General features: G+C 37.1%; 1 protein-coding gene and 1 pseudogene across 4 annotated transcripts in view; one reads left to right on the forward strand and one right to left on the reverse strand.

Annotated features, from left to right (window-relative positions):
• Positions 1-25,611, reverse strand: part of NAALADL2 (N-acetylated alpha-linked acidic dipeptidase like 2) — a 998,881-nt gene that overhangs the window by 773,486 nt on the left and 199,784 nt on the right. The window lies entirely within an intron of this gene.
• On the forward strand, positions 2,636-3,833 carry LOC140510905 (septin-10-like; annotated as a pseudogene).

Below are 25,611 nucleotides of genomic sequence, written 5' to 3' on the forward strand. Positions count from 1 at the left end.
GGGTTAGGAAAGGGCTAGTTAAGGGCTAGTCCAATATCTTTTTTAGCCCCTTCCTTCCACATTCTGTATCCAGAGATTCACTCCCAATCCCATCCTAGCATATTGCTGCTCCAAATTCATTGCTTTCTTCCAAAATCATGAGCAGATGGCATTGCTCTTATTATTTGATGTCAACAATTAAATTCTTCAATCCATTCTCCTCTCCCTTTCTCATTATTTTTTGACATTTGATCTCCCTTATCTTGCCCAGGTTGGAAGTACAGCTGCCACTCATAATTCTAATCCCATTACTACTTGGAATGGGAACGATGGCATTTATTTCCAAACAGTTTGTCCTTCTTTGGTCAACCTTGTGTACTCCAGAACACCTATGAGTTTTAGACTTTTGGTGCTAGAGTTAGTGTGGGAATCCAATCAGCTTCAGTCCTAACATAGCTCTGAACTTTCTAATTCAAGGGATCCACCAGCAAGGGATCACAAGCATATGCCATCACACGTGATCATTATATTCTTTTTTTCCAAATGCTTCTGCCTTCCTGCCCTCCTGACAGAGTAAGCTGATACATGTCCTGAAGCCAATTTATCACCACCACTACCACCATAATGCAATAATCATAATAAAAAATAACACCTAACATCTATTTTCTATTAAGGTCTCCAAAGTGATTCTCATACATCATATCATTCGATCTTCAGCTCTGTGACTTAAGATATTACAGGGTCATTATCTCCAATTCAGATATGAGGAAAATGAGGCTACGAGGAGCTAAATGATTTGTTCATGATCCCTTCACTGGTAGGTGTCAAAGGCAGAACTGGAATATAAGTCTCTCCCATTTTTGAGTACAGCACATTTGATGTCAATGAAAAGTTCTGTCCACTTTCTCTCAGTTGACTGGTTCCACAGTTGTCCTTCCCCATCCATTTTTCCTACCCCACATCCAGCCCATTCCCAAAGTGTTTCCCATAAATCTACCCAGTCCTTGTCTACAATAGAGGGAAATGTTACAAATGTTAGTAGTACATATCTTCAGCAAGGAAGTACAGTATATGGAATGATAGGACATGGAGCATAGATACATATATCTATGTATAAATACATAGATATAGATATAGATATAGATATCTTGGTGTAAAAGCTCCTGTGGAATGTTCTACTTCTCTCCCCTGGATTTCTCTTTCTAATAGCAGCTCCATTTGAAATTAAGTATAAGCCTATGAAGTTTGGATTTCATGCATTAATTAGCCTGGTGCTGGGTTAACATGCAAAAAAAAAAAATCACAGAAAAATCCTATAGCAAGTTGCACTCTCTACAGCTGCCATTAACCATCTTAGAAACCCTTCAAGTCCCTATAGAGACACAGAGAATTACAGATACTCACTGGGAAAGAATATCGGAGTCACACAGAAATTCCCACAATGAACAGAAAACACTCTCTAGTAGGAGGCTAAAAGGAAACTGTATACCAGCATAGTAGAGCTTAGTTACATGGACTAGACCATTCTACAAAGCTCTCCATCACCAAACACTGAAAGTTACTATGGGAAAGAAATTCTCCCAGCAGGGTGGAAGAAAAGTTTTGGGCCCCTTGCTGGTTCTTTATAGATGGAAGTGGGGGAGGGAGGAGGGAGAAAAAGGCCAAGGGGTAAGGCTGAGGTGGAGGTTTAATTGAACACAGCTGTGGTTGTTTACAGTCTATGATCATGAGCAGCTTTCAGCACCTGGACAGAGGTTCCGTGTCACAAAGAACACCTGGTGGTCCTCAGCTCAAAGTGGTAAAAGTCTCCACCAACCCTTCCCCCACCCCCTTGTTTTAGGACAGTTGGGTAAGTTATACCAGAGAAAGTTCTACATTTAGCCACAGCTGTTTCCATGGGTCTACTTTCAAAGACTGATGATGATGTTTAAGATCCGTACCTTAGATCCTTAATGAAGACCTTGGCAAAGACTGTATCTTCCAATTTCAGTTGGCTTGTCTCTTCAATCAGCTTTAATGGAAATTAGCCCTTGATCAATTAGATAAAGCCTAATGGTATTGTTTTTCTAAGAAAACACAATTTTAAGTGATACTGCAATACAAGAAGTGATTAGGAACAATGTTAAAAATTGGGATTATATATTCTGTAGATGGTTAAAGTGTGACATAAAGTGTGACAATAGAGTGGAGGGTCTTGTTGGTCTGAATCAAAAGCAATATCATTTTTTTTCTCATTGCTTTCTTCCCTTATGGAAATTCCAATTAAATCAGTCAAAATATGGATTACTTGCCTTGCTTTTGGCAGAGTGGGTAACATGTCCAGGTAATATAACTCTCCCATAACTACTCCATTAGGACTCTATAGCCGTCTTATAACCTCTTTTCTGAACTCCATTATTAGTTCTTCTTTCTTCCCAGGTGGTCTATAGAAAATGCTAATGAAAATATCTCTTCAGGGAGACTGGTTCAATTCTTCCAATTTCATCCCCTCCTCCTTACTCTTTGCCCTGAGGCTTCCCCTGCATCGTTGGAGGCTAAAAGGCACAGAAACAGAGGCTCTGACTTTCTCTTATCCAAAATCCCAGATCCTAGACAGCTGCAGAACCAATGGGGCACTGCACATGATCTATGAGTCTCTTGGGGGGATGGAAATAACATGTTCCACCTAACAACCACGCAAAGAAGAACAAAAGACACTTCTTGTTTACATATTGCTGGCCATGTTGGTTTCGAAAGTTTACCTGATCAGTTAGTCAACAGGTTGAGTCAATAAAGGTTTTATTTCAACATTCTTTGTGTGGGGGAAACTAGAACTGGAAAATCAACTCTGACTGACACATTGTGTAACACAAATTCTGATGATCTTGAATCTTTACACTTACAACCAAATGTAAGACTTAAAGCACAGACATATGAATTCCAAGAAAGAAGTGCTTACTTGAAACGGAACATTGTCAGTACAGTAGAGCTTGGTGACCAGATAAATAAAGGAGAGGCATCAAGTGATGGTTGATTACACAGAAGTTCAATTTGAGGCCAATCTTCAAGAAGCATTGAAGATGAAAAGGTGTCCCTTTATTATAACTCTCACATCCATGCTTGCCTCTACTTTATTTTACCTACAGGACAGTCCCTTAAGACACCTGATTTGTTAGCCAAGAAGAGCCTTGATAATAAGGTAAAATATCATCCCTGTGATTGCCAAAGCAGATATAATTTCTAAAACTGAATTACAGAAATTTATGATCAAACTGATGAGTGAAGTGGTCAGCAACGGAGCCCAGATGTACCCATTCCCAACAGATGATGAAATTATTTCTCAGGTTAACTCCTCAATGAATAGACATTTGCCATTTGCTATTGTGGAAGAGGTCAAACTTAGAAATAAGATGGGGAAAGCTCATCAGTACCTATGGGACATTGTTCAAGTGGAAAATGAAAATCACTGTGACTTTGTGAAGTTCTATGAAATGCTTATTTGCACAAATATGAAAGACCTGAATTAACCCATACTCAACTTTATGAACTTTATAGGTGATACAAACTGGAGGAAATGGGTTTTAGAGATATAAGCCCAGAGAACAAACCAGTCTGTCATCAGGAGGCCTATGAAATCAAAAGACATGAATTTTATGGTGAACGTCAAAGGAAAGAAGGGGAGATGAAACAGATGTTTGTGCAGTGAGTGAAGGAGAAAGAAGGAATCTTGAAAGAAGCTGAGAGGGAGCCGCAGGCCAAATTTGAACATCTTAAAAAAGTTCACCAGCAAAAAAGAATGAAACTTGAAGAAAAGAGGTGTTTGGAAGAACAAATGTGTTTTTGCTAAAAAGAAAGCTGCATCTGAGCTACTTTAAAACCAGCCTTTAAATGCATCGGGTACCAGTGTGAAAACAGAAAAGGATCATAGGAACACCAGTTTTATGTAATACGGTTCCAGATTTATGTACCAAAAGACAGTTATGCAAGCAAACATTATGTTTAGAAATATGCTTTGGCTTTCTCTCCTTATTATGTAATTTTTTTGTTATTGTTGTTATTTTTTGCAATGTAACTTTTTACTAAGGACACGTGTTAGATGACCATAACAACTAACAGTTATGTAAAGATATTTTGAAATAGAGGGCCAATACATATGTCATAAGTTACTGGTAATATTGGTCTTTATTACTGCTTCTTTGAAATGCACTTAAGCTGTCTTTCTGTATTGCCAAGTTATTGACCCTTTGCAAATGCGCTGTACCAAAGATAAGACTCAATGCTATTAAAATACAGCACTCACTCACAGTACAAAGGCTATATTGCAGTTCTTTTCTCATGAGAATGTACAAGAATTATTCTTTAAAAAAACTAATCAGCTTGATTACTTTAACATAATAAACATTATTTAATTTTTAGAGCTCTAATGGAATACCTGAGACTGTTTAACCACTTAATAGTTATAGATGATTGGTAAGGACTATTTTTTAGCTGTATTATCCAATTGTGGAATATGATTGTATGCTTTTCTATTTTGATTGGCCACACTGATGAATAAATACATAAGCAAAAATGCCCAAGTTTGGCAATCTTTTTTCTAGTGATTGCTGCCCTGTGTCTTTTTATATTTCCTTGTATTTCATTATTTTATACCACCTAATTATACCACCTAATTAAAACTCTGGTATGTTTGGGAGGAAAAAAAAAGATGGTAAGTCCATAGAAATAGAAGTTAATGGTTAATCACAAACATCTTACTATTAAAGATGTATAAAAATTTTAGGTATCTCTGTCCTCTTCACCTACACTGAATGTTTGAATTCAAAGTGCCTTAGAAAAATGACATTATTTCTAACCATTAGTTAACAGTAACAGTTTTTGGTTAATAGTATTCTTTTCCTATTTGAATATATTTTAATAAAATTGACACAAATTTTAAAAAAATGAAAACATCACTTCTGTGTTTGCCCTTCTTGATCTCCATACTTCATACATTTATATAATTACGGTGTGCTTTATCAATGTAAGTTATAATTTCTTAATTCTTTTAAGACGGCATAATTTTTTAAAAATAAAATCCTCCTTTGACAAATAAAGACGATGTAAGGTATTTCTAATCTCATTCTCTTGAAAGAAAATAACTGTAACAAGAGAAAGATCAAAAAGTGGTTTCATCGAGAAAGGCTTGAAAAACTCCATAGTTTAAAGATAAAACACAGTTCTGGGTCAGTCATTCAAGTTTCTTGGACTATTGGCCAGTCCAAATGGTAGGTTAAGAGAAGATTCAGGAGCTCGAATTATGAATTTGGCAGCTTTGTTGCTGGAGAGAACTGTCTCATTTGTATTTTCCTACTCTATATAATAAAAATGTATTTGTTTTTATATTAGCTGAATGACATTAGAACATTTTAGCTAGACCCCAAAATCAATAAGTTAAAACTCCTCTGTATTCCTAATATCATGATTATTTCAATCATGAGACACATATGGAGCTCCCCATGCCTTCTGGTCTACTATTCTTTGCCTTTCTCTAGGACTTACAAAGGCTGCATAGCACTAGGCACCTGTTAAAATGAGCAGCACTTTTTCTTCTTTCCTCAAACATGGCTCTTGAAATGAGATATGAGCTGTTGATTACAAATTGATTAAAGATTCCCTTTCAGTCAAATAGAAATTCCTTTGTGTTGGTTTGTTGTACGTCTGAGAATATGGTAGAGAGCATAATGATCCATGGCTTGTTCCCAGCTCCAATAAGAAGGCACAGCAAATCCAGTGAGATAGCTCTATTGGTTCTGGGGTGGCCCCCAAGCCCAGGGATTTGTGGTCTTCTGGTTGATTTAGAATTGAGCTGCCCTAGGAAGAATCAATAAGAAGGAGGACTCTGAATAGAATGTGACATTTTGTTGAATTACCACTCAAGACATGATGACAACACATCATGGGAAGAGTCTTCCAAGAAATGTCATTTTCATGAGGTGCCTCATAGGATGATAGACTGAGAATTGGAAGTGGCCTCTGATAGCCTCTGCTGTAGTTCTTCCATTGCAGACATGAGGAAATGAAGGCTCAGAGAGGAAAAGGAACTTGCCTAAATCCATCCCCATTGATGCTGAGGTTGATGATAATAGTAATAGAATTTATATCCTGCTTCAAGGTTAGCTCTTTATCCATGCTATCTCATTGCATAGGTAATGAGCAGCAGCATTGCCTTTCAAACCCAAGTGCTCTGATTCTAAATCTAGCATTATTTTCTATTTCACAATATTGCTTTTAAATACATTTCTACGCAGTTCATCACTACAAATTTCTTTCTTTTTTAAATGTCTAATCTCAAGAAAAATCTTGATTTAGGATTTTGGGGTTTCATCTCTGTGAAGAAACCCTCAGTATGGAAATTCCCTGTTCTGATGCAGAGCAGCAACTCACTTTTAACCTTCGAGACTAGGAAGTCACCTGAAGCATAGTAGGATAGATAGTCGGTGTGAAAGGCACTCTTTGTTTACAAGCCTTCTTGACAATAAGGTCAGCCCTGTTTCTACTCAGTAGTTATTATAAATCCGAAAGGGCAAATTGTTAGAGAAGCAGCCTGCTTCGTTTTCCCAGCTCCAGCTCATCCCATTTTCTGGAAATAAAATAGAATTGCGATAATAATCATGGTAACAAATCCAAATTTTCACATTGTCCTTTGATATTGATTCACCAAAAAACATTATGTAGTTTAATAGATACCATATTGAACCAGTAGCCAAGAAGGCCTGCATTCAAATCCCACCTCAGAAGCTTACTAGCTGAGGGGTCCTGGGCAAGTCATTTAATTCCTGTAAGCCTCAGTTTCCTCTTCTGTAAAATTAAAATAATAATGGCACCTACCTCTCAGGATGATTTTGAGGATCAAATTATATTCTATATGTAAATCATTGTGCAAAACTTAAAATGCTTTATCAATGTAAGCTATTATTTCTTTTTAAGCTATTACCATTTCTTAATTTTCTTAAGTTGGTATAAAACACATTTAAAAAAAAGAAGTCTCTTTTGACAAATAAAGATGATAGAAGGTGTTTCCAATCCCATTCTCTTATAAGAAAAGTTGTAATGAGAGGATTAGAAAAAATTATTTTCATTGAGAAAGGCTTAAAAAAACCCTCCAGTTTAAAGGTGAAGAAGTTTGGGGTCAATTACGTAAGTTTCTTAGACTAGTCAAAGTGAGGGAAGCCAATAGAGGCCAGTCTTAATGGCTGGTTAAGAGAAGACTCATGAGATCAAATGATGAATTCAGCAGCTTTCTTGCTGGAGAGAAATGACTCACTTGTATTTTCCTGCCCTAAATAATAAAAATGCATTTATAGTTTCTTGATCGTAGTAATCCCTAGCTACTACTTTGGGAAAAATAGCAGGACATTTTAAATGCCATTCACAGTGGAAAAACACACCAGTGCCCTCACAGCCAAACTCCCTGCCCTCAAAATAGGATGGAGAGACATTGATAACAATCATTATTACAAGTTAAGTGGTGTCACAAGGCAAGTTCAAATTTATCTTCCCAGCATCTAGCTAAGAACTAGCTGAGCCTGCAATCTCCTGAAATAAGATTACCATACCATGAACAAAACACCAGGGCCCATGACCTTGAATTTTGTTTGCTATCAATAATGTTGTCAGGATTGCCATGTGATAGGGAGGCCAGCAGGGATGAAATCATGTTGGGGCACCAAGACCACAAAGCTGTTCTCTCTTCAGGATAGTTAACATCATCAGTAAGGCCAGAGTGGCCTGAATCTCAAAAGAAGGGCATCACAGATGTCTAGGATTTAGGAGCTGACAGGGACCAAGTTTAACCAACTCCTTCACAGATTCTCCTTACAACACACCCAACAGTTGATAACACACCTTTTGCTCAGAGGACTCTATCAAGAAAGAACCCAAAACCTTTATCAGTATAGAGATAATTCTAATTGTTAAGACATTTGACTTATGTTAAGCCTAAATTCCATCTTGGCAACGTCTATATTCTGCTCCTAAAAAAATGGTTGATCAATTTTTCAAAGTCATCTCAAAAATCACTCCTTTCACTGTTCTCCTTGTAACTACTGTGTGTATATATGTATATACATGTACATATATACACACAGATACACATACAGAGGGAGAGAGGGAGGTGAGAAGGAGAGAGAAAAGGAGAGGGAGAGGATGAAAACGAGAGAGGGAGAGATACAGAGAGACAGAGAGAGTTTGGATTCTTGTGTTTCTCAGTGTTTATTGTGGGGGAAGAAGATATAAATCTGTACAGAGTCTATATAGGAAGATTCTAAACAGAGCAAAGGAAAAATAAGACCTTGATTTCATGATAAGAAATTTCAGTGTATTAACAGATGAGACTCTTGGGAGGCAAATGATACAGAGGATTCCAAGGTAAAGGGACAATCTAAAAGAAGTGAATAGAGAAAGAGGAGACCAGGGGCTGCTTTGCTTTGAAATAGGATTGGGTACAAGAGCTATCTAAAAGAGTAAAGGATTCAAGGTCCTGCCCTATGATTGTGAAGGAGGCTGACCTATCTTGGGCATCTTGAACTGAGGTAGTTCATCACAGCAATAAATATGCTGCCAAAGTGGGATATCAATGCTATCCCATGACCTTTCCTTTTGGCTCCTGGAAAAGGATCAGCCCCAGAAGGTTTCAGTCTTAATGTTGAACAGTTCTATCTAATTCAATGGAGAAACTATTTTTCAGGACTTGTCTGATCAGTTGCTACATCTTATTCATTGTCCCTCCACGACATCTCTTATATCTGATCCCTTCTTTGCCCTCTCACAAACACTAGCCTAGTTGAAGCCCTCAGCAGCTTTCCCATATATTGCAATACCTTCCTAAATGGTAAATTTCCAGTCTCCCCTTCTTTCCTATCTAGCTTCCATTCAACTGCAAAAACAATTTTCGTAAAGCATTAAGACTAACTCTTACTCCTTTGCTCAAAAATCTTCAAGGCTTTCCTATCACCTCTAGGAGAAAATTAAAATTTTATTGGTTGACATTTTCCATTGTTTCCTATTCCTTTCATAGGCTTTATGTTTAAGCAACAAACTGGATGACTTCCTCTTTCCTGAAAGGCAAAATTCCATCTCTGGCCTCTATCCTTTTGTTCTCCCTCAGTAGCTACTAGTATCCAGATTGCCTGTGTCTCCACAGCCCACAGGTGTAATCTCCCATGCAAATACTGTCCAATTCCCTATATCTAAAAATCCTCTCCCTGTCCCAGTCTCAAATCAACTTCTATCTCCTTATCGGTATATATGTTGTATCCCCTAATAGAATGGAAGATCCTTGAAGGTAGGAACTGGTCTTCATTTTTGTCTTCAGATTGCTATTATCTAACAATGCCAATATTTGACATCTAATCACTTGCCAAATAAAATCATATATTATTATGTCTCCTTTTTGTATGTAGCTGTCCTCTCATCCTGACTCTTAACCTCCATCTTTTGGCCTGGCTGGATCAGTTCTCAAGGTTCTCATTTTATTTTTTAATTTGCTAATGTATGTTCCTAGAGGATAAAGGAAAGGGGTACAGATGTGAAATATGAGAGGTGTGTAGGGTTGGAAGAAAAGGTATAATATATATTTGTGTGGGGGGGGGCTATCTTTCTTACTTAATTGTGATCTATTTAGGGTTCAATCAATACATTTCAAGATTATGCAGATAATGTAGATTTTTATGATAGTGTGATTTGGAAGATTCTCTAGAACACATTAAATTCATTGATCCACATTTGCAGAGTACACACCACTCCTGGAGTTTGTTAAAAAGATCCCATAAATGTCACTCCTGAAATTGTTTCCATGGTTCAATAATTACATTGGTAGTCCAGAAAGTTCCTTATGGTACATAACCTGAAGACTCCCCACTTCTGTTTACATTGATTTCCTTTTATTTTATTCTCAGTGGAGATGGCACCCAGCTGATCTGATCAGCCTACTTCTAACCACCCATGCTAGTGTTGAAGATCATTATTGAATTATCCCATCAGTACTTTCCTCTCCTGAGCTAAGTAATTCCAAGGCATTTCAGCTGTGTTCATGGTAATTTTTCCATCCTTTTAGAAGTGCTGTTATTGACCTCTTCTGTTCCCTTTTCAAGTAGCTCCATGTTTTTTCAAATTTGTACTCCCAAACTTGGCACAGTGCACCAATAACGGTTAAGTTGAATAAGTAATCACTTCGTGGCTCCTTTTTGTTTTATGGATATTATCTCAGAAATATTAACTTAAAAAATTAAGGCTAATATTTATTAACTTATAGTCCAATTGTGGCCCATTATTACTCCCAGATTTTGTTACCACTAGCTGGTCAATGCATCTCCCATTTTGTATTGGTATAATCTTATTCTCAAATTTCTCAATCCTATTTTGTTCTTAGTAAAATTTACTCCATCCATCCTTGGAAATATATTTTATTTTATTGCAATAAAAGAGCTATGTAAACTATGTTTTTCTTCTAAATACGATTTACAATATGAAAAGGCATTGTGAGAGATGATCTTGGAGCATGTTCAGGTTTTGCATTTAACCCATACTGGCTGCTCATCTTACTTAAGTGCCCTCAGGCCATTCTGTCCAGCTCTATTTTGCAGAGCAGCTACCAATCTGCATTTGTGGAAGATATTTTCTCCCTACGCCAATGACATCTCAACTGCTCCATGTTATACTTGCATCATGTTTACCATCCAGACTTTGTCATTTGAAACAAATGCAAATAGGAGTGTAACAGTAACAATGTGTCACAGCATTTAAAGTTTACAGAATACTTTTCAAACATCAGCTCATTTCAGTCTCACAAAAACCCTGGGATACAGAGGTGATCTAGATATTGTTAGCTTCATTTTACAGTTGAGGAAACTGAGACTCAGAGAGTTAAATGAATTGCCTAGAAGCACACAGCTTAAACTCAGTATCTGAATCCAGTTTACCACAACTACAATACCAGAATTCTAATCACTATGTGCTACTGCCTACCTTATATTTGATTCTCAAATTCAGGCAGGAGATGTGAATGGACAAGTATAATTGGCATTTCATTTATGGGTCAATAAGTTTTAATCAAGAAATCTGTTTATATATCTAGCTCAGTTATCACACATTTTAAGTGTTCCTTACTGCCCTTTATTTTATCCTTCAGAAAACACCTGGTGGCCATTCTTTGTAGGGGGGACTTTCTATCAATTTCTATAAGCTTACCAAGAGTTGGAGCTCATTGACTCCATGATATCCTTCACTCTAAATTGACGAGCCATCTCTCATCATAGTGTGTCTCCGATTTTCTAGTTGGAAAAGTTCTCCCAAAATCAATATGTCTGAAATGCTAATACTTTGCACAGTATGGTCTTGGAGGATTTAATTAATCTGGTGCATTTAATTATTGCATATGTAGTGAGTTCCATATCGGGCTTGGATAGTGTACTACAATTGGTATCGACTAGCTGTGACAATAAGGTTGGACTGTAGACAAGACCAAATGGCCTAGAGGGTTAGAGGGATGTCACACAACCCAGCAGTTACTCCTAGGAGTGCACTGCTCTCATCTTTTGCCACTTGCTTAACGTGGACAAGCTCTTCGATACCTGAAGCCCTTGAGTTTTCTTCCGCAGCCAGGAACTATGAGCCCTGTATTTCATATCAGGTCTTGGCAGTATCCTGGATGACCTTGACTTCAGAAGACAAGACAACCAAGGATTTGATACTCAGCCACCTAAGGCTTCCGCCTCCTGGATCCTGCCGACAGGCTAATTAAGCAGCAAGAGTTCCTAGAGAGGAATGTTAATGAGTCTACTTGGCGGCCAACAGCCCGTTCCCCAGATGGTGCAGGGGTTATAAATTGTCAACAGGCTAAGTGGAGGGAAGGAAGTCAGGGAGCTACAGGGAGTTGTCCAGCTTTATTGGGTCCATCTGAGCTGTAAGAAGTTCCACTGAGAGGCTGTTTAATTTGGGGCAGTGAGAAGCACTATTATTTTCTACTTTATTCTGAGTTCCAGGGAAGAATCTGGTTGATATTCCTGCCTCAAGTCTTTCCTCATTCCAGCCTACCCTCCACTCGGCTGACATGATTTTCCTAAATCACAGATCTGAAAATTCCATTGCTACCACTTATCCACTCCAGTGAATCTCAATCATCTCTATGAAATTTCTAGTTTTCATATAGTTTACTCTCCTCCACATATTTTATGACTCAGTGATACTAGGATTTTTGCTGTAACATATGTGATGCTACATATTCCTACTTCATGGCTTTGTACTCACTACCCCTCATAGCTAGAGTACTCTCCTTAATGTGCATGTGCACGCACACACACGTTTGTGTATATATGCACACATGTATACATATATTTATATGTATATATATGTATATACTGTGCATATGTGTATAACTTAATGGTTTGCATGAAGTTTCCCCCATTAGAATGCAAGGTCCTTGGGGACAGAAATTGTTTTTGCCTTTCTTTGTATCCCTAGAACTTAAGCACAGTACTTGACACATAGTAAAAGGTTAATCAATACTTGTTGAATGGCTTCTGTGGATGAAAACTTTGGAATTTCGAATGGAACCATCATTTGATCCACAAATTAAAGCCTGAGATGCAGACCTCGAGCCCCTTCCGCAAAGGTGATAATGAACACAAAGTCACATGTACCACTCAACCTCTGCCATCTTTACAATTTATCCATTTGTTTTTTGTTCTTTCTTTCTAGAAGAACACTGTACAAAACACGCGGCTATTTTTAAACGAATAATATCTTGCCTGTAGGAAAAGAAAGAAGAATGTTTAAAATCATACCTATCCTCTCTGAAGGCAGTCAGGATAAAGGCAGCCAATGCTGAACATAGTCAAGGATGGTGGCACAACTCCTCTTTTTTTTTTTCCCTTTGTGATCTCTCTTCAAATATTCAACTAGCCCTCAGTTATCTCAGGTCAGGAATACGGTGGTCTGCTGAAATCACCAGTCAAGTTTTGCCTTCACAATACTTCAAAGGGATGGAGTAGTATCTCACAGTGCCACCACAAAGTGTCCTCAGTTAATTTCATACGCAGAATTATTTAGCCAAATAATAATAAACTAGTAGGCCTGGGAGGAACCTCGAAATTGCCAACTGGTTCAGCCTTTCCTCCAACCTCAGCAGTGAGTGGACATTGATTAAGCACTTGTCATGTTCAATGCACTGGGCTAGGGGAACTGGAAAGGTAGTTAATACACATCCCCTACCCCCACCTCCTACTATCCAAGACCAGGTTAGGCTCAGACGGCTCAGAGGCAGAAGGAGAGGGGGGAGACCAGAACTTTGAACCAGAGTGCTGCAATTTGGAGGGCACTGACAGCTTTGTTAGCATCATGGGCTAATAAGATCATAGATAATAAAGTAGACAGTAGTTTAATCTGACTTCCTTATGTTACCACTGAGGAAACTGAGGCTTCTAAGAAGAGAAGGCATTTATTCAAGATCACACACAGAGCAAAAGCAGAACTATTTCATAAGAAAATGTGGCTAAAAGTCACCAGAGCTGCTTTTCTTCTTATGTGAAAAAGAAATATTACATGCCAACAGGTGCTGAGAATAAAATCTGAGTTGCTTAAAGGAAAGACTTCACTGTGAGTAATGAACTCCTAAGCTCTCCCCACGCCCCTAATCAATTAACACTCTCTCACAGCTCAAAATCTATGATCCTTTGGTCCTATGAAATTACTTTGTAAGACATTAAGAGGTGTTAGATAGGTCTAGACTTTATCACACAGCAAATTTGTTTATAAATGCATTCTTCCTAATTAAAATTAACAAAGAAAACTTAAGGTCTTTGGGACTTCTTTTTGTTTTCTTACAAAGGCAGCCTAGAGTCATATAGCATCATAAATGTAAGGCTAGAAGTCCCTCACAGGTCATCTCATTTTACAGATGAGGAAACTGAGGCTCAAAGAAGTTAAGAGATTTGTATGAAGTCACACAATAAATACCAGAACACGGACTTGAATAAAACTTTTCTGATGCCAAAGTCAGCATTAAATATAACAATCATCGTAGCATAAAAAGAATAGGTTTCATTCTCTCTGTGTAACTAATTCTTCCGCTATCTCCATTTCACTTTGGGAAAGCAAACTTGCCAATTTAACTTTAATGCTGGCAAAACGTTTTCAAGCTGGGCACAAAGCTAATTCATGGTTTGGACAAAACCACTAACTTTCTCCGTACACTTTTGTCATTTTCAAAATTAAAAAAAAAAAAAAAGGTGACCTCACAATGTATAGTTAAAAGAAAAATAATAACTGTAGCCTTCAATTACTTTTATTTCTAACTTATCAAAAAGCTCTAGGAATTAAAAGTACAAATTCATGCTACCAAAGACCTAGTAAAAGGTTGGAAGACTCTTCTAAAGGTCACATTATCCTAATGAAGTGCCACTCTCTGACAACATGGCAATGATATGGGAGTAATAGACTACATTTAGTGGGGAAAGCTTGGCAAAATCCATGCCCTATGTGCTCTAAACAAAGACATTGGTAATTTTCTTCAAAGGTCATATACAAATGTGTTATTTAAAACTAGACATTTGCCAGTTGTGGATATATCAACAGTGAATATCAGATGTGAGGATTGGTGTTGTCCATTCCTAATACGCCAGTCTTTTCCCAATTATTTAATCATAGGATGTTTTGTTAGTTGACTTTGTCCTTGGGCCCACAAAGCTTTGCCAAAACACTCCATGGATGTGTTGCCCTGGGTTCTACAGAGAGTCTGTCTGTACTTAAAAGTTCCAGAGTTCTCCATTTCAATAAGGAGTTTTGGACAAAATGTTAATAAAACTGCTTTCATTGTATTTCCCTTCTCACTCCCCAACCCCCCTTTCCCCCAAAAAACAGGAAAAAGTCCCATTTGAAAGTACTTTATCTTGTTCACGTTGACAATTTCACTCTTTGGCAAGCAAGAGAAAAAGAGTTCCATCTCACTGTCTATCTGACCCATTTAATGTTAGTCATGAACTTCTTTGGGTATCAGTTTCCCCACGTGCAAAATGAGGGGTTTGGAATTTTAAGCTTTCCTCAAGTTTCTTTTCAAGTTCCACCTTCTCCATTAAGCTTTCCTGATACCCTCCCCTATACCCAGTTGTGAGTACCAGTTGATTCATTTGTACATATTTTTAATTTACTTATCCTTGTATGTATTGATTGTTTGGGTCACCCCCTCCCTAAGCAATCTCTTTAAGGGATCTTTTTAAATAAATCGTACCTCTAGTGCCTAGCATGGTACTTGATCCACATTACATGATTCATGATCATCATCTTCATTGTTAGAATAAGACTTTATAATGCACAAAGCATTTTACAAATATTATTCCATTTGTTCCTTACAACAAATCCATGAGTTAGATACCATCCTTACGCCCATTTTATAGATGAAGAAACTATGGGAGGTGGAGGTGAGTGACTTGTACAGGATCACTCAGAGAAGAATTATTTGATGAAGGATTCAAACTCATGCCTTCTTGACTCCAAGTCCAGAACTGTTCACTGTCCCATCTAGCTACTACTTAGTAAATGCTTGTTGAATGAGTAAATAAGTCAATGAACAGGTGTAATTACCCCCATTTTACAGATGATGCAAAAGAGGTTCAAATATTTTAGGTGATTTATTTTTTGTCAAATAACTAGCAAAAACCAGGATTGGGATTCAAAGTCAGGTTTTTCTTTACTTCAAATACAGCATTTGATTTAAGATAGCATATGCATCTCTTGTATAGCACCACTCCATTTCTATTTCTATATACACTTTTATGTGTAACATATAGTAGGTAAAACATATTATCCATATATATACAGATTATATATATGTATATATACACAGAGATTTTTATGTGAATTTATGTGTATATATGGATTTATATATGAATTTTGAATATATATTTAAAAATATAAGCACACACATATATGCATATAGAAATATAAATATATAACACAATTCACCAACTATATTTACATTCAAAAGATCCTGAAAATTGTCCCAAGGTATCAGCTCCTTCTCAACTGATATCTTGCAAAGCAACAAGAATCCCAAGGCCTTCTTGGAACAGATGATTCTCCAAGGTGAACTCTTGAAGGGTTCTTGAACATTCAAGAGCCCTAACTAGCTCTTGCTCATATGTAGGCACTTTCATATCCCTTTTTCCCCCCTTTGTCTACCTTAACACATCGTCTACCAATTCTCAATCTAAAACGCTTATTAATTGAAGATTTCTACTTCAGCTTTTGATATGAAACTTCATTTTCTCCATGAATCAAAAGGAAGAGTTATCCTGCTGATCTTCTGATTTACTTAAGTAAATATTACTTAGTGAGTGGACACCCTTGACATGACTCTGTACTAAAATTCTTCTGATATTGTATGACTATGAGTACATACAGCAGTCTCTAAACCATTAAAGTAAAAAATCTCCCAGTGGCAATGGGAAGCATGATATGCAATATATATCATTTAGGAGGACACCAACATGGATGAAATCACAGATTTGTTAGAGTTTTATCATCTCTAAGAATTATATAATTGCTAGAAATGAAATACCCTATTTTAAGTCAATGTTAATACAGAAGTTTTTCAAAGCATTTACTCATAGTTAAGACATCAATGAAAATAAGCAGATATTTAAATGTAAAATCAAGGATCAGAGAGGTTAGTAATTTATCCTGTAAATGTTTCCTTTGCCTCTAATGCTAAAAGGATCTGAATAGATTTTTAGTTCATTGTGATCAAAAGATATAAGGTAATAACATTTTAAAACATCACATTAATTAGAGCAAGTCCTGCACATTTTGGTTTAACCTTGACACTTTGTCTACATCTTGAGATATATGTATCTCAAGGCTCAAGCTTATCTATCAGAGGGGATTAAAGATACTTCCTAAGTCATGGCTTAAAAATAGCTCACATTTGAAAAGTTCTTTAAAGTTTTGCTTAATACTCTACAAACTGTATCTCATTTAGTTATACCACCTTTTGTTATCCACATTTTACAGAGCTTAAAAAATGGCATTCTGGTGACTTGGCCAAAGCCAAGGAACTGTGAGAAGTTCTTCCTGTACTAGTTCTGAAGGGGAGGATTTAGGTTCAAATCTCAGCTCTACTACCTACCTGATTGGCTGTATACTAGGCTTTCTGGTCCTTGGTCTCTTCATCTATTAAATTATAGGGTTTACTAGTAGACCTCCCAAGTCCTTTCCAACTCAGAAGTTATGCCTCTCTGATTCAAACCTAAGGCCGCACATTGTCTTTACAAAGTATAAGCATAATCAGTAGTTCTGTCAACAGGACTCATGTCCTTAACATTAAGCAGATGCCAAAAATGAGAAATCTGTTTGAACAAGCAAGCCAACTGTATAAAGGAAAAGCCCACAAATGATGGAGCTTTTCCATATGATCTCCCCCTCTCTCCCCATCTATCCCTTTCATGGCCTTCCCTCATGTGGATCCTCATTTCATTCTTTCATGTTCTCTCTCTCTCTCAAAAAAAAAAAAATCTGCAATCATTTCTCAGAACCAATTTCCACTCGAACTCAAATAAATTGAAAGCGCACTTCAATTTGTTGGAATGTGAGATCTATTGTATTATGTTAAAAGATAATAATTACAACTACAACTGGTTCACTTTCAAGTTTGTAGCTAGATGTATGTGTGTGTATATATATATATATACGCATATACACACACACATATACATATACATATATATATGTACGTTCATTTGTATGAGAATCTGTGTATATGTGTGTGTGTGTGTGTTTTAACTGAATCCTATGTACCAGATTCCCAAACATTCATAATTCATGAGTAATAAGGAAGGAAACAATGTCATGGTCTCCTGAGCATGATTTATGAGATGGAGCAGAAGATTTAGCTTCTGGAAACTGGAAGAAAAGTCAAGTGACAGTTTAGAGAATGAAACCACTTGAGAAACTGCCCTGTTCCTATCCCAATAGATGGGGAAACTCAGTCTTAGAGATAGAAGATATAGAACTCCCCTCAATTCTTCTCAGTCCCCTTATATGCATTGAGAACTCAAGACTCTGACCCTGTACCTCAGATAAATGAGTGGTCTTTTAGGGAACTACTGAAGGAGTGAAAAGAAGTCATATCTCAGTGCTTCTGGTTTATGAGGAAATCTGAAGCCCATTTAAATATATTCATTCTATTCCTCTTTCTTCTTCCTCCCCTTCACTTTCTCCCCTCCTGCTCCTGTCTCTTTCCTCCACTCAGACCCCTCCCTTCTCCTTTATCCACCTCCTTTGTCTTTCCACCTCTTCCCTCCTCCATTCCCTCCCTCTTTCCAAAAAGCGTTCTTTAGGTTGCTATTATTTTTAAGATAGCACATTCCATGAAGCTCAAATAAGATATCATTTCTGGTGAAAGAAGAATGCCTCATGATATAAACAAAGACACAAGTGGTTTGCCTTTGCCTTTTCCTTACCATCTAAACCAGGGGTGGAGAACCTGTGGCCTTGAGGCTATGTGTGACCCTCTAGGTCCTCAAGTGTGGCCCCTTAACTGAACCCAAACTTCACAAAACAATTCCCTTTAATAAAAGGATTTATTCTGTAAAACTTGAACTAAGTCAAAATGCCATACCAAGTACCCAGAATGCCAGGAGCCCAGCAGTGTGGGCTGATGCCTTGAACAACACCTAGGGGGAAGGAACTAGACCACAGTGCTAACTCTGAGGATAGACTGTAACCTGACGATGCTGGGACCATGTTCGCTTGAAACCAAACGTTCCTCAGCACCTGGAAAATTGATGTGTCTAAAGAAAGGCATAGGAAAAAAACTCCTCTACCAATAAACACAACTGTAGATTTAGAACTGGTAAGAATCTTAAATGTCACCATGTATAACACCCTCACTTTACAGAGAAAGAAACTGAACCCAGAAAAATCAGATGATTTGTCCAAGGATCACATTCAAACCCAGCTTCTCTTAACTACAAATCTAGCACATTTTTAACAGTACAATGGAAATTTCCAATACCAGCACAAATAATAGTAGCCTTTGAGTAATTTTTACTTCTCCCTGGTAAGTATAATGGAGATTCTACTACTTACCCAAGCCACAGAGATGTTAAGAGTACTAATGACAGTGGATAGTTTTGAAATGGCTTGAAGAGAAGAAAGGCCAGATGAAGTAGAGTGAAATCCAAGGTTTGTTAGAAAGAATGCATTCCAGAGATTAAACCTAGAAAATAAAGCATTGGTATGAAAAGTGACGGCACACCTTCTTCAGTCATTGTATACAAAATGTCAGCAATAATAAATGCTAGGCAGCTGTGGCAGGAAATGGGGCTGCCAGGAAGATATGGAATTTCTTGTGGAGAGAGAAAAAAATAAGAGAGAAGCAATAGACACTTGGGGAAAATAAAATCCTTCTCCTACTTAAAAGTCCTTCAAGTGGGACTTAATGTCCTAACCAAGACTTTTCTAGGTTAATTACCACAAGTGCCTTCATTTAATCCTTATTCTGTATAGATTTAAAACCCTTTACCACTCAGGTTGCATTCCTGTGTTTGCCTTCCACTGACTTTCAGTAGAGTAGCAAAATGACATTGTATAGTGAATCTGGATTAAGATCTCATTTGAAATTCCAGGACTGCCAGTTATGAGTCAGTCTTATAAATGGAGAAAGGTAGCGCAATTGATAGAGTGCCAGACCTTGAGTCAGGAAGACTCAAATTAAAATCCACTTTCTAGCTGTGTGACTCTGGGGCAAGTCACTTTGCCCCTGTTTGCCTCAGTTTCCTCATCTGTAAAATGGGAATGATAACTGAATCTAGGGTTTTTGTAAAGGTTATTGTAAAGATCCAATGAGATGACAACTGTAAAGCACTTATCACAGTGATTGGCACAGAGTAAATGTCAGTTATTATTATTATCTTGCAAGCTATGATCTTGAGCAAGTGAATTAAGCTCTCTGAGACTCAGTACTGGCATGTGTAAAATGAAGAAATTCAGCTAGGTGACCTCTAAGGTCCTTTCCCTCATAAAATAACAGCAACAACTAATTTAAGTAGTGCTTTAAAATTTACAAGCAATTTACATGTATTATCCAATTTAATCCTCATATCAGCCCTGTGATCTTATGATTTCCCTTCAACAAATATGTTAATGACTTAGCAATTTACTTAATTGCACTAAAGAGTTGTTGAGGTTAAAAAAATTAATCCCTCTGATGACAATGCAGATGAACGTCCCCAAATTTAGGAAGACTGGTACCTGACTGACAAACAGTAGATTATTGCCAAGGCAATGCCTAAAGTCTTTCCAATTGGTAGAATCTCCTAGATCTCATGCTCTGTTAGTATAACCTGGAAGAATACAGGATTATCACTGCGTCATAATGAAATATTAGAGGAGGAGTTTAGTTACTAACATTAAAACTAAATAAATTCAAATGATTTTAAAACTATAGGGGAGAGTAGAGAAATCCTGGAATGATCAAATGATATTAAAGGAATTAGACTATGGATATGGATTTTGTCCAACACAGATCCTTTCCCCAAATATACCATCCTGGAGGTAAAGCACCCTGAAATATTTCCATCTGCTTCATCCTTTTTGCAAATTTAAAATTAGAAGCATAATGGCAAGCAGTCAAAGTGTTTGAGCACAAAGAAAGACAGAGCAAGCTGGTGTCTAATTATTTGTCTTTTACAAAGCATGACATATCTCCATTAAAAAATGTAACACATGAATAAGACACTATATTTACCACCTAAAAACTCAACAGCAACTTTTTTCCACTTTTATTCCACAAAGAAATTTGTAAGTATTTCCATCTTCTCAGTAGACCTATGAGTAAATATAAATGCTTATTTTTCCTTTATGGGGCAGAAGGTACATCAACAACATTTCCAAAGTCCCGAGTCAAGTTAAGAATAGAGTTGTTCTTCACCCAAAAACATCTATTTATATCAAATGATTAATAAATAAAAATTATATTCAAGAACTACCAGACGAGAAATTGCAAATTATTGCTAATATTCTTGTGCTACAATGAAAGGTTTTATGGAAAGCCATATGGCTGCTCTAGGAGTGCGATGTTTGCTATCAAAGCAAAATCTCAATTCAACAAGTGTGTTTTGTCTTATTGGGTAGTTTCAAAATATAAAAGTGGGGAAAGGCCTTTAGTAAGGTAGTCTCCTCTTCAAAATATCCAAAAAAAAAAAAAAGCTCTTCATAATCTGGCCCCTTACTTTTGTAGGTTCCTTGTACCTTATCCCCAGTCATATATTTTACAGTTTATAGCATTGGCCTCCATGGAGTTCCTTGCACAAAACACTCTATCTCTGGACCCCAGGTAATTTCAATGGCTCTCCTCCATACCCAGAACTCACCTAATCATCTCTGCCTCCAGTATTTCCTGCTTCCTTCAGGTCCCAGATAAAATCTCACCTTTTGTAAAAAGCTTTACCCAGTCTTTCAAAACCTTAGTGCTCCTTTCTGAGACTGTCTCCAATGTTGCTTGTATATAATTGTTTTAATGCTGTCTCTGACACTAGACTGTGAGCTCCATGAAAATCACATCTGACCTTTTGTCTTTCTTTGTATCTCCAGCATTTAGTGGCACATAGTAGGTGCTTTATAAATTCTTGTGTTGACTCACTGAGAATCTTCTCTTTAAAAAAAAAAAAACAGGTTGAATCATCCTCTTAAGTTTTCTTGATTAAGTAGATAAACAATAGCTGGGATGAGGGTGGAGGGGGTGGGGGAGAATCTCTTAAAAATTGGATCAAATCCATTCAATAAAGGGAAAGGGCAAGAAATCTAAAGAATATTAGGAACTCCAAAGGAGATAGCTTATGCCAAAAGAAACAAGCTGTTTGGAGGACATTTAATACTAAGACTGAATGACAGAAAGTGATTAAAGAAGTAATTAAAGCTTCATTCTAAATCATAGCTGAGGACAAACCGAAACAGATGGCATCCGAAACTGTGAAAATGGCATGGGTCAGCCCTTGGTGGGAGGAAGACATGCTCTTCTTTAGGAAAGCAAAGTTCCAATAGTTAAGCTTGGCGACAAGGTACTCCCTTCTACTCAGGGTTAGAAAACAGCTATGTCACTTGCATCATTGACATTTCATATATGGAAAATTAAAGTTAATTTATGTGTTCTTCAAATAATACAAATTTCAATTAACAAAAATTGACAACAATATTCAGGAAAAACCCTGGTTCTTAGTCACTCATCTTACTGTAACTGTAGCCTATGAATCCCACATTATTGATCTCCTGGTGGCAGATTCATAAGGTTGAAGGTTAACGTTTTAGAGTTACTGAAAGGCTAGTCTATACAGAATTGCTTTGTTGCAACATTATCCTTTCAGTCAATCAAAAAACATTTAAGCACCTACTAGGTGCCAGGCATTATGCTAAGCACTAGGGATACAAAAAGAGGCAAAAGGCAGTCTCTGTCTTCAAGTAGCTTACAATCAACTTTTTAACAGATGAAAATATCATGTTACCTCATATCTAGATTCCTGAAACACTGCCATAATAACCAAAATAATAATAGTATTGATATAGTTATTTATAATCTACAAAGCACTATACATGTTATCTCATTTGATACGATATTAATTCCAATTGTTTTGTTGAATATTTTCATTTTCAAAAGTATATAGCAGGAAAAATCCCTTTATATCTTTTTACAATCTTGTCTACTCATAACTATCATACAATCTTTGTGAAATATAGCTCATATCATATCACTCCCTTGCTAACAAAAAACATTCCATGACTGTTAATTGCCTGTATTAAAAACTACACATTCTCTGCTCAATAGTTTTCAGCAGCAACTTGGGTGGAAACAGAGAAGGCAAGCAGATCTAATCTTCTGGAGACACAAAGCTGGAAAGGATGGCTGGGCTCTAGAATGTCTCAGTGGACTGGAACTACGTGGGACGTATTTGACGAGAAGCACATCTAAAGAAAGAAAACCCTACGGGGACTGTAAACCTTCTGAAAGAATTTGAGATGCAGAGAGAAAAAAAAACATTTAGGGATGACATGATCAGCGTATTTAATGTCATAGTCAAAATCAATATGTATGTATGAAGTGCCTACTATGTACAAAAAAGAAAGAGAGAGAGAGAAAGAAAAGAAAGAAGGAAGGAATGGAGGGAAAGAGGAAAGAAAGAAAGAAAGAAAGAAAGAAAGAAAGAAAGAAAGAAAGAAAGAAAGGAAAGAAAGAAAGAAAGAGAAAGAAAGAAAGACAGAAAGAAAGAAGGAAAGAAAGAAAAGAAGAAAGGAAAGAAAGAAAGAAAGAAAGAAAGAAAGGAAAGGAAGGAAGGAAGGAAGGAAAGGAAGGAAGGAAGGAAGGAAGGAAGGAAGGAAGGAAGGAAGGAAGGAAGGAAAGGAAGGAAGGATGGAAGGAAGGATGGAAGGAAGGAAGGAAGGAAGAAAGAAAGAAAGGAAGAAAGAGAGAAAGAAAGAGAGAAAGAAAGAAAGAAAGAATGGAAGGAAGAAGAAAAAATGGAAGGAAGGAAGAAAGAGAGAGAGGAAGGAAGAGAAGGAAGGAAGGAGGAAGGAAGGAAGAAAGAAAGGGAAGAAAAAGAAAGAAGGAAGGAAAGAAGGAAGGAGGAAGGAAGAAGGAAGGAAAGGGAAGAAAGGAAGAAAGAAAGAAAGAAAAGAAAGAAAGAAAGAAGAAAGAAGAAAGAAGAAAAGAAAGAAAGAAAGAAAGAAGAGAAAAAGAAAGAAAGAAAGAAAAAAGAAAGAAAGAAAAGATAAAACCTCCTTACACTGAAAGAACATACAAGCTAATGGGGAAAGACCATTCCTAAAAAGAAGTTGATTCAAAATAAGGAAAAATTTCTTAACAATTAGTACTGTCTCTAATGGAATATCTGTACTTGAACACAATGCTCCTTATGTCATCCTACCTGGGTAGATATAGAGGGTCACACAATACTGTTCTTCCTGAAAGTTAATTAATGCAATATAAGATAAGATGGATTTTTGTTCATGCTGTATTGCACAGTTGACTCTTATTGAACTTGAGGTCTACTGAAATCCCCACATTGTGTTTAAGAAGGGGAGTTATCTAAGCCACAGTTTCACTTTTGCTTAAAAGCTGAGAATATGAACAAAAGTATAGGTTGTGACATTCTCCCCTTTAAATTTTTATATTATTCAATTTGACTAAATGTTTTGGTCTGCTAAGAACTTTTAAAACATAGAAGTGATGAATCAAAAATCATTTATTAAGTCCCTAATACATATAATACCCATGCTCAAGGACTTACATTATATTATACCATTATACCAAAAGTAATGCAGACACGTTGGAGATGTGGGAAAACTGGAACACTAATGCATTCTTGGTGGAGTTGTGAACTGATCCAACCATTTTGGAGAGACATTTGAAACTATGCCCAAAGGGCAATCAAATTTTACATAGCCTTTGATCCAGCAATACCACTACTAGGTCTGTATCCCAAAGAGATCATAAAAAAGGGAGAAGGACCCACAGTTTAAAAAAATATGGCAGCTCTTTTTGTGGTGGCAAGGAACTGGCCATTGAGGGAATGCCCAACATCTGGGGTATGCCTGAACGTAGTATGGTTGTTGTCCTTCATTTTCAAAGAGGACCAAAATGACAACACAATGATAAAGTGAAGTTTCAGTGTGTCCGACTGTGTCTGATCAGACCAATACGAGCTGGGAATGCTCTACCACAGGTTGGGCACAGATGGTCCATATGAATTTTTGAGGTGGATACTCCAAATTTAGGTATCCTACATTTACTTTGTGCTCTCTCAATTCTGCTTTGCTCAAAGAACACAGCACCTTCTCTTATGTGGGCACACCATGCTGAGCAGTCCTGTGCCAGTGCCTGCTCATGTTGCACGGTCAAATCCAAAGTTTTCTAGAAAAACCTAGAAAGACTTACATAAACTGATACTGAGTGAAGTAAGCAGAACTAGGAGAACATTGTACACAGTAACAGCCACATTATGCGATGACTACCTTTGATAGAATTAGCCCTTCTCAGGAATACAATGATCTCAGATAATTCTAAAAGATTCATGATGGAAAATGCTATCCACATCCAGGGAAAAACTATGGAGTCCAAATGCAGAGCAAAGCATACCATTTTCTCTTTTTTTTCCCTTTCTTGTGGTTTTTCCCTTCTGTTCTGATTCTTCTTTCACAACATGACTAATGTGAAAATAAGTTTAATATGAGTGCTTGCCATCCTGGGGTGGGGAAATGGGTTAGAGGGAGGGAAAAAAAAAATTTGGAACTCAAAGTCTTATAAAAGAGAATGCTGAAAACTATCTTTACATATAATTGGAAAAAATAAAATCTATTAAGTGGAAAAAATAATGCAGGGGGTGTTTGGGAGGGGCATGAACAGCTCTGAGAATCAGGAAAAGCTTAATGCAGAAGGCAGGCTTGGGATGAATCTTGAAGGAAATTGATGATTCTGAGAGGCACAGCTACTGAGAGTGGCTCTTCTTGGCATGAGAGACAACCAGTACAAAGGGCAGGGAGGCAAATAGGCGTGTGTCACATGTGAACAGGAACAAACAGTAAGGAGGCTCTTTTGGCTAAATGGAGAGGTCCTGAAGTATGCAAAATAAG

This window comes from Notamacropus eugenii, chromosome 6 (assembly GCF_028372415.1).
Source record: "Notamacropus eugenii isolate mMacEug1 chromosome 6, mMacEug1.pri_v2, whole genome shotgun sequence".
Lineage (NCBI taxonomy): Eukaryota > Metazoa > Chordata > Mammalia > Diprotodontia > Macropodidae > Notamacropus > Notamacropus eugenii.